The 14371-nt window shown below is 36.8% G+C and overlaps 1 protein-coding gene across 3 annotated transcripts in view; it reads right to left on the reverse strand.

Annotated features, from left to right (window-relative positions):
• Positions 1 to 14371, reverse strand: part of AFG1L (AFG1 like ATPase) — a 74115-nt gene that overhangs the window by 27550 nt on the left and 32194 nt on the right. The window lies entirely within an intron of this gene.

Raw genomic sequence — 14371 nt, forward strand, 5'->3', positions numbered from 1 at the left:
TCAAGCCAAAGCTATATTTATTATTGTCTGCGTTAGAGAGAAGATGCACTGCTGTGATAAACCATCAGCATGAATATCATCTGCAAAACTGAAATCAGGATCACAAAACTGAAGTCTCCTTTACAACTATCGAAGCAAAGAAATAAGCTGGAAATCATTCACGTACTCAAAACAGAAAAGTAACAGTTTTCAAAAGTCCATCAACTATAAAATTAATATAGATTGGAAGCACGGGGAATGAAATGAGGGTGGATATTACTCGTTCTCTCTGGGTAGTGCTTTGTTGGGGGGGATGTAAAAATAATTATTTTCACATTAAAGAATATATATTTAGAAATAGAAATTTAGGAGCAATAAAAGTTTCACAGATCACAATCAAATTCTAGCAACAGAGATAACTGAAACTACTTCTACTTTATAAGCTAAAAATAATTTTTCTTTTCCTTCTATTAAGAAGATTAAAAATTTTATGAGTCAAACATCAAATGAATTTTGACTCAAAATCAAATGAACCACGTCAAGTCTTGCTGCAAAATGGACTGAAGCATAAAGGGGAATAAACAAAGCTGTATCAAAAAGATTTTGTTTCATTTTTGTAATGTCTGAATTGACTCAGAAAAAGCTCTTTTTTTCCCCTTTAAACAACCTGTATGATTCCAAGTGTGATATAGATGTTCCTGAGCAGTCATAATAATTGCTTCTCTCAGAAAACTCAAAACCAGCTGCATTAAAAAAAGGTGCTTTTTTTGATGCAAGGCCTGAGGCTGAGAGCAAAATTATCACTAACCTCAGTGGGATCAAGATTTTACACCCTCTGGCAAAGGGAATAGCTCTGCTTATCTGTTACTACTACTGCCAACATACACAACTTCTGGGTGTTATATAGCTAGACGTAAAAGAAGCTATAAAAGAAAAGGAGGAAAAGTTTTAATATTTTAGAAAATATACCTCTATCAACAATTTAATTAAAGCAATAAAACTTTTTTTTGTAGGTAATTCAACACTATCAAAATTCTTTGGATTGCTAGAATCCACTAAATTACTCTGCTTCTTCACTGCACTATGAACTATTAGTTTATCTTTAATACTCTCATTAAGTATTTCATATTCTGTGTGTCACATTTTTCAAAGCCTCCTTGAGGCCATTCAAATATCAAAATTGGAAATGTCAAATTTCATTTATAGCAACCACTTGCAGGAAAAAACACCCTTAAATTTTAGAAGAACTATCATCAGTGATTTAAGGAACAATGGCCCTTTTGCACAAATGCGTTGCATAGGACTTACAGATTACAAATATCTGCAGAAGTGACTGTGATGACTCATTGCACTTATTTTTTGCCCTTGGCTATTACTGAAGGCTCTATACCTATTTTAAACCTCTAACTTCTCTGCAAAGATATACAGCTGAAGAAAGGTGAAAAAAAAAAAAACCATCCTGAAAGCACAGAATCCCAGGAAAATCCATGTATCTTTAATTCCGGTAAGTGAAAAAGCCATGCTAATCAAATCATTATCTTGGGCTAAGGCTACTGCAAACACAATAGCATTGGTGCTACAATATTATTATAATCTATTCCCTTTCTTTTTGTGAAAGCTTACAAAGGAAGAGAATAACAGAGCATAAGAAAAAAGTTCCAGAGGCATGTAATAATATGCACAAGGGAGGGAGGATGTTTAAGCTTTTCTTCAGCATCAGTCTGGCAGTCAAGGCTAGAAGGAAGATTCCTGAAATTTCACAGCAAAGCTAGTGTACTTAGCTTTTCTTTGCCAGGCACTGATGCTCAGCATGTTTTATTTTTCCAAAGTAGTAGATTAGCTCAAGTATTATTTTCTTCGTGTTAGTAGGGGAAAAAAACCCAAACACATTACTACAGCTATGCAGACTATGAAATTATTTAGATTAACTTTAGATACTTGGATATTTAAGTAATGCTTTTTTCCTGGAAACAACAGATAGGAAATTTTGCATTAATTCAGCCTCATCTCTTTGGCCTTCAAGATGGGTTTACAAACTCTACCACCCTCTCAGGGTGTTGTGTTGCATATGGAGTGAAGAGTGAAAGCAGAACTACATATACTTAAGACTGTGGCATGGTTATGGCATGGCTGACAGAAAACAGTGTGCACCTGAACACCGTAGCTGGTGCAAATTTATTGTGCTGATAACTGCAGCGGTGCTTGTGGCTTAGCTGCTAATGACTGCCGAGTACAGCAGACACTCCGTGTGCTCAAATACAGACCGATACTGGGCTGGATTATGCAGGTCACTGCGACTGGCTGAATATACATCAGCAGTTGGTGCCACAGTATTTTAGTCTACTTGTGTTCTGCTTACAAACTTACCACTCCTTAAATGCACTGACAGTCTTTTATGACTTCATGATTTAACATTACGGTGAATTAATTCTGGAAGTAAGAACTGTACATGTAAATACTATCGATAGAGCTATGAAGTAGACGCATTTCTTCTGTCTTCCCTTTTCTCTTTCTTCAAAACAATTAGTATTATCACTATTCAGGAAAAATCGCTATCATTAGTGACACTAGTTAAGAAGAGCTTGCGTGCTCAAAAGCTTATTTATGTTTTTGTGCCCTTTTTAAGCTACAGTTACCTAAGTGAAAGAGATTTCTTTTCCCTATGAACCTTGTCTTGTATGTCTACAATAATGTACTACTACTGATTCTAAAGTGATATATCATTACATAGTTTATTTAAAAAAATATCTGAGAGATATTCTGGGCTATAGGACCTTTCAGCCAGAAAGGCAATAGCAGCATCCTATTCGGAGATATACAAAATAGTAATTACAGTCCTACTGAATTTTTGCTTCCTTAGGAGGCAAAAGTCAAGTGAACTGAACATCAACAAAATGGAAAAACAGAATTGATGTACAACAGTTTTCTATAACACACAATGTAGGCATACAAGTAGGGGCCAGTTAAGGGGAACAGAGAGATACTTAGTCCTTTGGAAAACATTTGGCATTTTACTATCTTACTCCTTGGATGTTCCTATTTAATTTCCGGTTTTGGTTGGTTTGGGTTTTTTTTGGCTTAATTCTGTCCTATCTTTCAAATGCAGTTCTGTTTCCTATTTTTCAAACCAGCATTCTCAGTCAAATTCTGGTTTATATTTTACTTTGAATCTCTAGCATATTTTTCATCCATTTCTGTCTCAAGAACCACTAACTTGGACCTCTTTTTTTTTTTTTTTTTTTTTTTGGTCCTCTCCAGACTGATGCTCTGTTCGGGAAGGTAATCCAGCCATTTAGAGCCTGTGCTTTAAATAAAATTAAAACAGCCACAAGAATTTCCTAACCCTTCTACAGGTTCACATGAGTAAGTATCTACCACTGTTCATCATTAATTATTTTTACTGAGACCATTCAAAGCTCACTCACACCTATTCTGTTAGGCACTATAAATATACATAAAATGGATGGCCTCTGCCATTAACACACCACATTATAATCTGCATAGCAACATGCTCCCAGAAAACATTCCTTTAAAACACGACTGCTGTTGTTAGATTATAAGCTTTGTAGGGTAGGAACAACCTTCTCCTTACATGAATTTATGACAGTAGAGTACAGATCTATAGGTGCTACTGGAAAAATAACATAACAAAAAGATCAAACAGAAGTGTGAATAAAGAAACCGACCATTAAATGACAACGTGGAAGAAATTAATGCCAACAAAACAGCATACAAACATGCACTGGTGTGGGCAACGCTATTTACACAAACTGAGCTCTCCGCAGTAGAGAAGAGAAAGGGTGTTACAGCAGTACCAGGGAACAGAAGGGCAGCAATGGGAGCAATGCTTGCATCGCCAGGCAGTAACAACAGCATTTCTCCTCCGAGTTAAGAATGTACCGGTGGAGACGGTTCTAAAGGAGGATTCAGCACATGGTCACCTTTACTCAACGGCAGAGTCAGAAAGGTCACAGAGAAGCTACGCACTGAGCAGAGATCCAAAAGTTTTTCCTTTCGGGGTTTCCTTTGTAGACAAGGATAGCCACCGCGGTTCTTTGTTTCTACACATGTAAACATTCACTTACCTGCTTTACAGGAGCGCAGAGGACAAAATGTTCATATTTGTAAATAACTTTTTCAAGAGAAATGCTTTAAATGTTAAGACGACAGCATATAATCGTAACGTATAATAGAAGAAAATAAAGCACACCAAAATATTGTATACGTCCAAGCTGAACACTTAAAATACTAGATTTACAAGAATGAAAACCAGATACATGATTGCACAGTATGGAAAAACAAATACTGCTCACAACTGTAAGAATGAAATACTGAACCTCAGAGAGGGTGCATATGTGAGTACCACCATGCATCTTCTCTCCCTCTCACAGGTGTCAGTGACATTATATTCCTGCATCATGGAACTAGAAAACCAATACTATCATTTATAAACCCTGCAAACTCCGGCGTGGGGGAATAAAATAAATGGTAGGCTTCTCTACTTTTTACCCTTAATCTTTTTGCAACATGTGGGAAAACCCTACTAGGATTACATACAGAAGTTTAGTTTCTCTCTCCATCTCTGGACTAACTTCTCCAGCACTGGACTGATTAAACCCTGCAGATGTGATTGCATTCTCACACTCACTAATCACCACCACGGAATCCTAATCAACAGCTAAAGAACTAACCAGAGCGCTCAGATTGTTAGTACTTAATTGTCAAAGCCACGATTGTAACTATTGGTTTCCATTTTTTAAGACGGAGATTTAAACTTCCCAATTTCATTTACTTGGGCTAAACTTCTACTTTTCTTTCAAAATAAATACTTAAAATTGAAGCTACATTTAGTCTAGTCTGTCCTCGTGGAACCATCTACAGTTTCCAACAGATTTTCTATTCTATTGAGATATTTCAAGTCTGACTTACCCTATTGAATTCAAATGCATAAAATTAATTAGTCATACAATTTATTTTGAAGTCATTTATGTATTTATGTATACAAAGAACAAATACAATTACAGAATTGAAAACGCAATTAGTAAGTTAAAAATACAGCATGATCATGCACTCATTTCCACTGAAGTGGCAGAAAAACTTTTTATTCCAGAAGGAAAAAAGACAAAGCCCCAAGGCTCAACTCGAGACAGAACACCTAAAACGACAATCTTCAGACAGAATAAAATTAGACTTTCAGTATGCCTACTATAGAAAGTTATTAAAGATACACTAATATAAACACTTTTTTCTTCCTGTAAGCACCTCTAATATTCCTTTGTTGCTGTAATCAAGAACGGTAAATATTAAAATGTTTAACTGCTCAAGAAATTAAAGCACATGGCATGATAGATTACGTAGAGGAATAAAGGTTTCAGAAAATTTCAAAAGGCAGTCAAAGTTAACTGGGTAACCTGCAAGTTCTCAAGACGTGTGTTTCCCATGTGTCACAAAACCCCCTCAAATGCTAACAGATGGCCTTGTAGTCCACTGTACTAAATACAATGCGTCCCTGTGAGTTCAAATGTTGTGATCAGCTCACAACCCTTGATAATACAGATGAGTAGATATCTCAACCTTATTGAAGACCACCATAAGTCAACCCAATTGTCATTCTCTGCTCTGAATTTTAATGGCATTAAAAAAAAAAAACAGCATACAAAATCAAACAAATCATCCTGTTGGCCCACAGGATCAGACAAACTCTATCTGAGGACCTCCAGAGAAGGTGTAGCGGGACAGAGATGTAAGAGTTCTTCACCTTGGGATGATTATTACCTTAATTCCCACACTCGCCGAGTTTCCTCAGCCTTTCGCGCTCGGGTCAAACCAGACACCTGCAAACGCAGCAGTAGCACTGCATCTGCAGTAGCAAAACCACTTTCCATATGAGCAAAGAAGAGTATAGTCCTATCCCCAGACATGCAAAGCTCCACAGTTAATACTCTTGGCCTCTGGTGTAGTACTTAACAAGCACATTAGAACACCTACTATTAACAACCAAGCCATGCCTACCTGACACATGTGACTTCTAACCAGTCTTTCTAAGCAAAAGGTAACATAATTTCCACGTAGGTATCATCTTCCCTTTTCAAATGCATCCTCAGCATCTAACTCTTTCTATTAGCCTTTATCACAAAAAAAACCTAAACCCAAAAACAAACAAAAAAAAAAAAAACCCAAACAAAAAAAAACCAAAACAACAAAACCAACAACCACCCCATCCCACTAAAAAACACCTCACACCTGTCCTGCTGATTTGGTCTCCATTAACAATACACAGGATCACTAATACTCCTTCCCTCCAGCAAATCAGAAAATAATGAGACTGTTCATTGTCAATAATTCTTCTCATACATTTACATCCAGCCTAAGAGAGAAAAATTCTCTCGCATCACACAACGTGTAAACACGTGATGAGAACCCTCAGCCAGCAACAGAGGAGGAGTTCCTCAGGTAAACAGAGCTCACTAGACTTAACCATTTTTATTTTTCATTATTTAACTCCATGTAGTGTTAGATTATCAAGTAGAATATTATTTCTTCTTTCTCAGAATTCTTTCCTAAGCGATTTTAAGAAAAGGTTTCTTCATCCAAAGGATACCATTACAATTGACATTTTCCCAAATGACTCATAACTGTGGTAGGACAAGAATCCTCTCAAGTAAAAACGCAGTGTGCCATGAAAAAATTATTTCTGACCTACAAAGCATACCCACATGTTTTAACTTCGGCATACTCTCAAAGTCATCAGCAAGTGACAATCACCAGCACATTTCAGTGCACATTTCAGTCCCCAACTGGGACTCACAAGCTGGGCAGGTCTGTCCACAGCCCGCTGAGAGAAGCGTACGAAGTTAAGTGCAGTGTTTCCTCTCTGGTGCACCTCTAAAAGGAGATCAACCAGACCATTAGTCACAAGCAAGCGTGCTACAGGTGCAGGACCTTCAAAGGGCTGCTCCATTTATCCGTGCTTAAAATTGGCCTTGTTAAAAAAAAAAAAAAAAAGAGTAAATCAAGTTTGTAAGACTCCTAACTTTCTGCTACACCGATCCACAGGATCGGGATGTACTCAGGGAGAGGGAAAGGAGAAAGGGAATCATCAGGTATTTAGTGGTGGATAAAAACTTGGTCCAAGCATTGCTGGGTGTGCATACAGTTTTTGTCTCCCTGTTCAGATGTTGTTGAAACAGTAGACTTTAAAGAAAATGTCAATGAATCCTCAAAAGCACTATACATGACCTCTGGGGTAATTAGCAATCATTCAAAAGCAACAAGACTAAAATGTTCTATTCTTTATTACTGTCAGCTCTTGTCTTGATCAGCATTTTAATAAAGATGGTTCATTGCTAAGACAGTTTCATGAATCAGTCATAATTACATTCTGACACGCAGTGAATAGTAAAGCAAAACTAAATATCACTTCATCAACCTTTCTAACCTTTATGCAAGTATTAACTGTAAATAATTTTTACACAATCTTACAACAGAAAATCTGCATATTTCTTAGCTTTGTGCATACTCTACCCTAACTGAATTTCCTGTGACCTATACCTGAAAAAAACCCCTTACAATCAGGCATAATTACTTAGTCTTGCATGATATTCAGGTGTTGCCTTTCACAGATCAAATCAACTTCAAGTACAAAAGGCTATTTGTTCTACAAAATAGTGCAATGCTTTAAGGGGTTAACTAAAGGTTTTTTTACAGTCTTTTCCCCCATATTATTCATTACCTGCGATAACAAAATAAGGGAAGTTGCTACAATAGCCTTAGACGCTTAATGCTTGTTCCAATCTTAAACACTACAACAAAAAAAAGCCCCAAACCCACAAAACCTACACCAAAAATTTTGAGGAAAACTTTCAAAATGTCATGCAAGTCTACTGTGCCGGATCAATGAAACTAATCATGCTCAGGTTAATTTTGGGTGACAAATATTTTATTTGTGATTTATTTTTAAATGGACCTAGAGCACAAAGATCTGGGAAGTTAAATACTGCCTCATATAATTTTTTTTTAATTAATCTGTTTCTTACACTTGTGACAAGAACATTTAAACTTTAAACTGAAGAGTTTAGCAGAGAGAAATTAGAGGTAAAATTAATTCAATGGAAGTTGCACAAGTTTACATTACAGCCTTCAAAACTTTAACAACTAAGAAACCCCACTATTCTTGCTGCCACAAGGAACATACGATCTATTGTACAACTCTTCAATAACTTATTTTAATGTCTAGCTACAAATCAGCTACCCCCTAAGAAGAGGAAAAATAGACAATTAACTTGTAAAATAATGGTGCATGAATAAAGACAGAGACTCTTAAAATGTACTGTTCTGTGAATAGTATTTCAGATATTCAGACAAAAGTGAAAGAATTCAGGAGGTACAGATGTGGCTGTGCTGGGCAGGAGACAAGTAGCCCGTCCTTTTTCCAGTCAGGGAGTAGAAGAATGGCAGAATAAACTTCCATGCAATAAGAATTACACTGAACAGCTCTCCCCATTTCACATCACTTAGGAAAAAAAATCTTCCTTGCAGAGTAAGTATAAATAAATAAAAAAACCCCAAACAACCAACCCAAAACCAACCCACAAACCACTGTGTAACATTCAGTTTTGCTAAAGAACCAATAGTGACTGTAACTTTCAATCTCCTAATAAACAAGCTGTGGTGTTCTGTGAAAAACAAATGCCAAGAGTTCACTCCGAATTTATAACATGATGTTTCGTAAGCTAAGGGTCAAATTCACCCCTAATACGTGTACCTCATTGGAATTATACCCTGGGTAAAGTTATTTGCCTAGATTTCTTTTTTGCTGTTGTTTTTCTTTTTAAAATTTGATTTGTATTTCTTTTCCCAGTATTAGCCTTTGCTCCTGCCAGAACTGTTGGCAGGCAGGAAAAGAGAAAAAAAAAAAAAAAGTAGTATTGATTTACGAAACTGGATTTCCCAGAATAAAAAAAAAAATGCGATTAAGATCTAAACAAAGGCTAAAGATGGCTTACACTTAGCTCTGATGAGGTCCACTACCTCATTACCAACAACTGAAAACTTCTGATGCATTTTGTTTCAAGGGAATCCAAAAGTCCTTGCTGTAAAGCAGGCTGGGGGGTGCAGGGTCCATTCACTCCTTCTGTATCACAACCATTATGTAAGAAGTATAAAACACTGCCTTTATGCTGCCAAACCACAATGACTCTTCTTACATCAAAGCGTTTTCACCACTAGGGTTTTTTTTTCTCTGAAATTTATTCAAGCCAAGGGCAGGGAGACAACAATTCATACACGCTAATTACACCTAATTATCTATTCCTTTTTTTTTTTTTTTTTTTTTTTTCTTCTTCTCTTTCCACCAGCTTCGGCCAGTGTTATTTGCTATCTGGGTTTCTCACAACCTCCCCTTGCCCTGTCCATCCAACTCAACAGTAAAGTCTTTGAAGAAAACAGTTGTGGCTTCTTAGAATGTTAACAATATAAGGTTCAACTCAAATTAAATTATTCTATTATTAGTTTTGACACATTTATGTGTTAAATATGAAGGCCTCTTGGTTAATTTGGCAAATTCCTCACATCTCTTCATGGCTAGAATTGCTGGTAACACCCTCTCTTGTAGGGGCTTCTCCTCATGCTTTCTTTTCATGATCCAAATGAAATGTTTATTGGATTAAAGTTCTTCTCTGTAGACCTCCACGGTGGCCTGTGACAAAGAGCTTAAAAGCTTTATTAATTGGCTCGGGCTTTTTGGGGGGAGGCAGGACCTCATTTCACATTACATCACAAGCAAATAAAACTGCCACGTGTAATTAGACTAATTTACCCTGATACAGCAGGAATCAACTTTTCCATATCTACGATATGCTTTGATTTACTCATTTTAATCAAGGTGTAAACAAACCAAGCAAGAGCTCAGGAAATCCTAACAATTAAAGGAAGCGAGAAGGCAGGGAGCCTGACACTGAGCTACAGTAGCAACTATTTTATCCTTAGATAAAATTTTGATCTGCATCTAAATAAACTGTTTAGGAGCAAGCATACGGGTGTAAAACAGATGCAGAAGGTAAACAAACTGAACAGCTTAGTATCCAGAGAACACACTAAAGCAATAGATACATTCTAAAATATTGTACCAGTTAAGTGCTCTGAACTACAAAATTCAAATAATCCTTGTGTTTAAATTTAACACACGCACAGGCTTAGAAGGCTGAATGCAGAAAGGGCTGCTAACTTCTAATCTGACACCTTGCTTTCGTTGTATAACATTTTGCTAGCTGACAGTCTTACAAATTTGGCAAACTAAAATTACCCAGAAATTATACCGATCTTCAGCACAAAAATACTTGCAATCGTGCTATATTTTCTATTTTTAATTTTTCTATGTTTAATTAGGTACACTTCACAAAAGATGAGTACTTCTACTACTTGCAGAGAGAGAGAACACGAACAAATGCTCCTTCTACTTAGGAGTTTGCTTGGTTACATACTAAGAAGGGAAACAAAAGGCCCAACATCTTCAGTAATGAAAAAGTCAATTGATAGGCAAAGCCATCACAATATCAAAGGCCTAATCCCTGCAATTCTGACTCAGGTGACAGTTCACAGGGGTCAGAGTGGCTGACACTGACCTCAAAAGCAGGTTTTAACTATTCAACATCCTGAAAGCTGCTGGGCTATCACACCATTAGACTGGAACAAACTGACAAATCAATTTCATCAAGGAGATGACTTTTTTTGGGAGGGGGGGAAAGAGGCAGATCCGTCAATCAACAAATCCCTGCATTTCTCACACAGGTGGTTGGACAAAAGCTGAGTGCACCATCAAAGACATTTTATATCTACCAAATGCCTTTGTACAAAACTAACTCCCACAATTTCCTTAGGGACAGCTCTAAATGTCTTAAACAAGTATTTTTCACATATTCAAACTAAGTTATTGAAAAGTGAAAATACTTTTAAATTCCTCCATTTCTTGCTTTGAAAGAAAGGGTGTATTTTAATTAAAACCAATCGGAGCAGGCAACAATGTCAATAAATGATCATTAACCAATTTTGAGAAAGACAGTGAACAATACAGCTTATAAAAATACATTGCTTCCTATTTGAGAGGAGTGTACAATGCTTACTGTTAAGAGTCATTTTAACCAGATAGTTTTAAAATAAATAATTATTTGGTCCCTAGTAGCAGCAGAAGAAAAAAGTTCACTATAGGAAGCTTATAGTAATTTCATGTCCTACTGACAACAGGTTTCTCGTTGATTCTTTCCCTTTAGTTAAAGCAAAACGGAGGTAGCCAAAGCCAAACATGTAATTTTAAAACTGTACCTTTTAAAGGTATACTCAGGCTATGAAAGGCCCTAAAACCTCTTGACTTTCAGCTAGAATTCAGTGCAGTGCAGGTCTACTGCATGAAGAACACCTGACAAAAATGCAGAAGTTACATATTTGGTATTTTGACTTGGCTTGACTTTTTAAAACTTCATGCTATGGTTCCAGGAAACCTTTGGAAAGCAAGAACTGCTCATTTAAATTATAAATTATACACAACAAACTATCTGAGGAGCTTTCCTTCCTGCTTGTCTGAAGAATTACGCATTGAACTAGTCACTGAATTAGAATTAGGATTCCAGAACAGTTAAGGCTTGATGTAAATGTCTTCATTAAATGTCTGCAAAAATTAAAATGTTGCTAAAATGACTGCCAAAGCAGTAAAATAAAGCATGCTTTCTTCCCCCCCCCCCCCCCCCCCTTTTTTTTTTAAGGGCTTCGCTTCAGGTCTTACATCAAGTTGTTAAAGATACATATCTTTATTTGTAAACCAGTTTTAAAATGTTTATAAATTTTTTATATTTCTTATTGGCTTAGATTAACAATTTGTGGAGTATTTCTGCTCTAAGCATTTGAACAAAGTAACTGCGAGCAATGAATGTTTTTCTTTTCAAGAACTGCCGGGGGGGGGCTGTGGATCACTGAGGAGTTCCATGCACTTTGAAATGCTCAGTAAGAGATGCTGCAAGATTAAAAGCTCAATCAGAAGGGACTGAATCTAATTGCAATTATAGAATTAAAAGATTTTCCTTCCTAATGCTTCTTATCTCTGTAAAGCTCTATCTTTATAAAATTTCATGGACTGAAGAAGCACTCTTATCTGTTGCAGAAACTAAGCCCTTCCATAAAGAATATTGTGTCCCGAAGAATTTTAGCCACCACAATGAACTGATCAATCGACAGTTTTTCCCTGTTTATGAAAACTAACATTTTAAGTTACAGGATTAAAGAATCGCTGAAAAATTAGATCTCAAACTATTTAAGGTTTCAAAAGATCAGAATACCGGGATAGGTTCAGAATTGGGCAGGGGACACACGCAGGGCAGGAAGGGCTGCAAGTAGTCTTACTGGCCTGCCCAACTACACAGACCTGGAGCTTTTATGTGGCCACTGGCTGTAGGACCTGGAGCTTTTACGTGGCCCTAAAAAGTGGAACCTATCCATTGCACCTCCCGCTGCAGGTATTCAGCAACCACTTGTCCCCAGTAATCTACCACCTAAAAAGGCAACACAGACAAATTTTGCAAGAGAACTCTATCTTCCCTAGAGCGCTGTTTCACCTTTTTGCTTATCCCACAGAAATTGGTTTGTAAGAAATATGAACCCAAATACAGATACTGGAATTATATAGTCTGAAGAAAATAAAAAACAACAACAAAATCAAGGATGAACATGGGCAATTCTAGATCCAGGAAAGAAACCATTTCATTCGGAAGACAGGGAAAGATTTTTGTGTAACAGTTACCAGGTTATCTAGGAACTATGCGTTCTATTTATGAGGAATGGAAACAGCCTGGAATCTATTTCAAGCGAAGCATCTCTTCACAGAAATGTACTGTCAATACTTTCCATTCATCCCATCTTCTGAAGAATATTTAAAGGAATTCAAAGCTCCTGTGTTGAACTTGAACTACTTTTAGTGCTAAAGCCTTATTTTAAGATTTGTGATCATAAAAGTTAATTTCTGAAACAAACAAAACCAACCCACCCACTCACCCCCCACTAAACTCCAAACAAAAGCTCTGCAGGAGGCTCTGAGGCCAGAGAAAACGAAGACCGGAGTTAGTCCAAGTTGTCAAAGCCACCGCCAAGGAACAGGTTAGATGACTACACACCACAGACACACACAGCTTGGAGTGAAGTAAAGGTAGAGAAGACAGTAAATCAAACATTTGCAAGCATCCAGTGTAATATTTTTCTTTTATACTTCCATGCAAAACCCTGGAAGATATCATCTTTACATTTCCTAAAGTCACATACAGAATTATAAACAGCTGAGGCAGAAGCTACTCCATCCATTAACACCAATGCCATGACACAGATTATACACACATTGGGGAGGCCTAAATCTGCATTTCTCAAACCACCACAGCCAGAGCATCAATTTAGTTCTATCCACGCCGTTGTAACGTAAAGGTCACTTGTTAAAATCTTACTTTAAAATACATTCCAGTGTGATTTTTTTTAATGCCTACTTCTGATGTGTTGAATTCAAAATGTAGATTTGGAAATTTTTTATTATTAATACCTTGCCATTACCCTTCCTTTTTCCAACTAAGGTCAGAGAAGCATTTGTTGATAAGCTTCCTCGGATGCACCTTTCAGGCATTATGTTTTTGGGAAAGAATCATGTTACATTGGTAACGTTTATTAAAGTAACATTAAAGGCAGATATATTTAGAGCAGTCTTAAAACACAAAGATGTAAGGGAAAAAACGACAAGTAATCCAGAATTTTAGAAAGGCCCTTGTGAATAGAGTGCTGAGTGAAACCTTTTTTCTCCCTTCATTCATTATTATGGTAATGGTCGTCTACCTCTAGTCTGGGTTGTGCTACTTGTTTCTTTTCGCACTACTCCATCCTCTGTCACAGCTCTAAACCAATCCACCTTCAGGGCTTCTCTCAGCGTTCTATCCACAAGGTCCCTTCTAAAAATTCAGATTATTTTCCCAGTCCTGATGAGGTGTTCTATATGCATAAAATACATTTCACTTTTTTTCTTCAGCTAGCCAAAAAGAGAAAAAAGGAAACTACAAATAACCATACATGATAGATATTCTGTAAGTCTGCTCATCAGTGAAATGAAAGAGGCTTACATTTATCAAGGAAGAAAACTAAGAGTCAACAAGGAAAGATATATAGAAGAGAAAGATTTGCCACAGATGCTGCATTTCAAAAAGCAAATGCATGTGAAGCTACTACTATTCTTGAAACTGCTCTATGATCAGCCCTTCTCCTGCATCCAATGCAGTCAGCCACAGAATAAACCCTTTTCAAGAATCTGAAGTAGAAGCGGTGGTTCGTTTATTTTTGTTTCTTACTTTTCTAAAGCCATCCAGGTAAGAGCCAC

Source organism: Platalea leucorodia (genome assembly GCF_965183815.1).
Source record: "Platalea leucorodia genome assembly, chromosome: 3".
NCBI lineage: Eukaryota > Metazoa > Chordata > Aves > Pelecaniformes > Threskiornithidae > Platalea > Platalea leucorodia.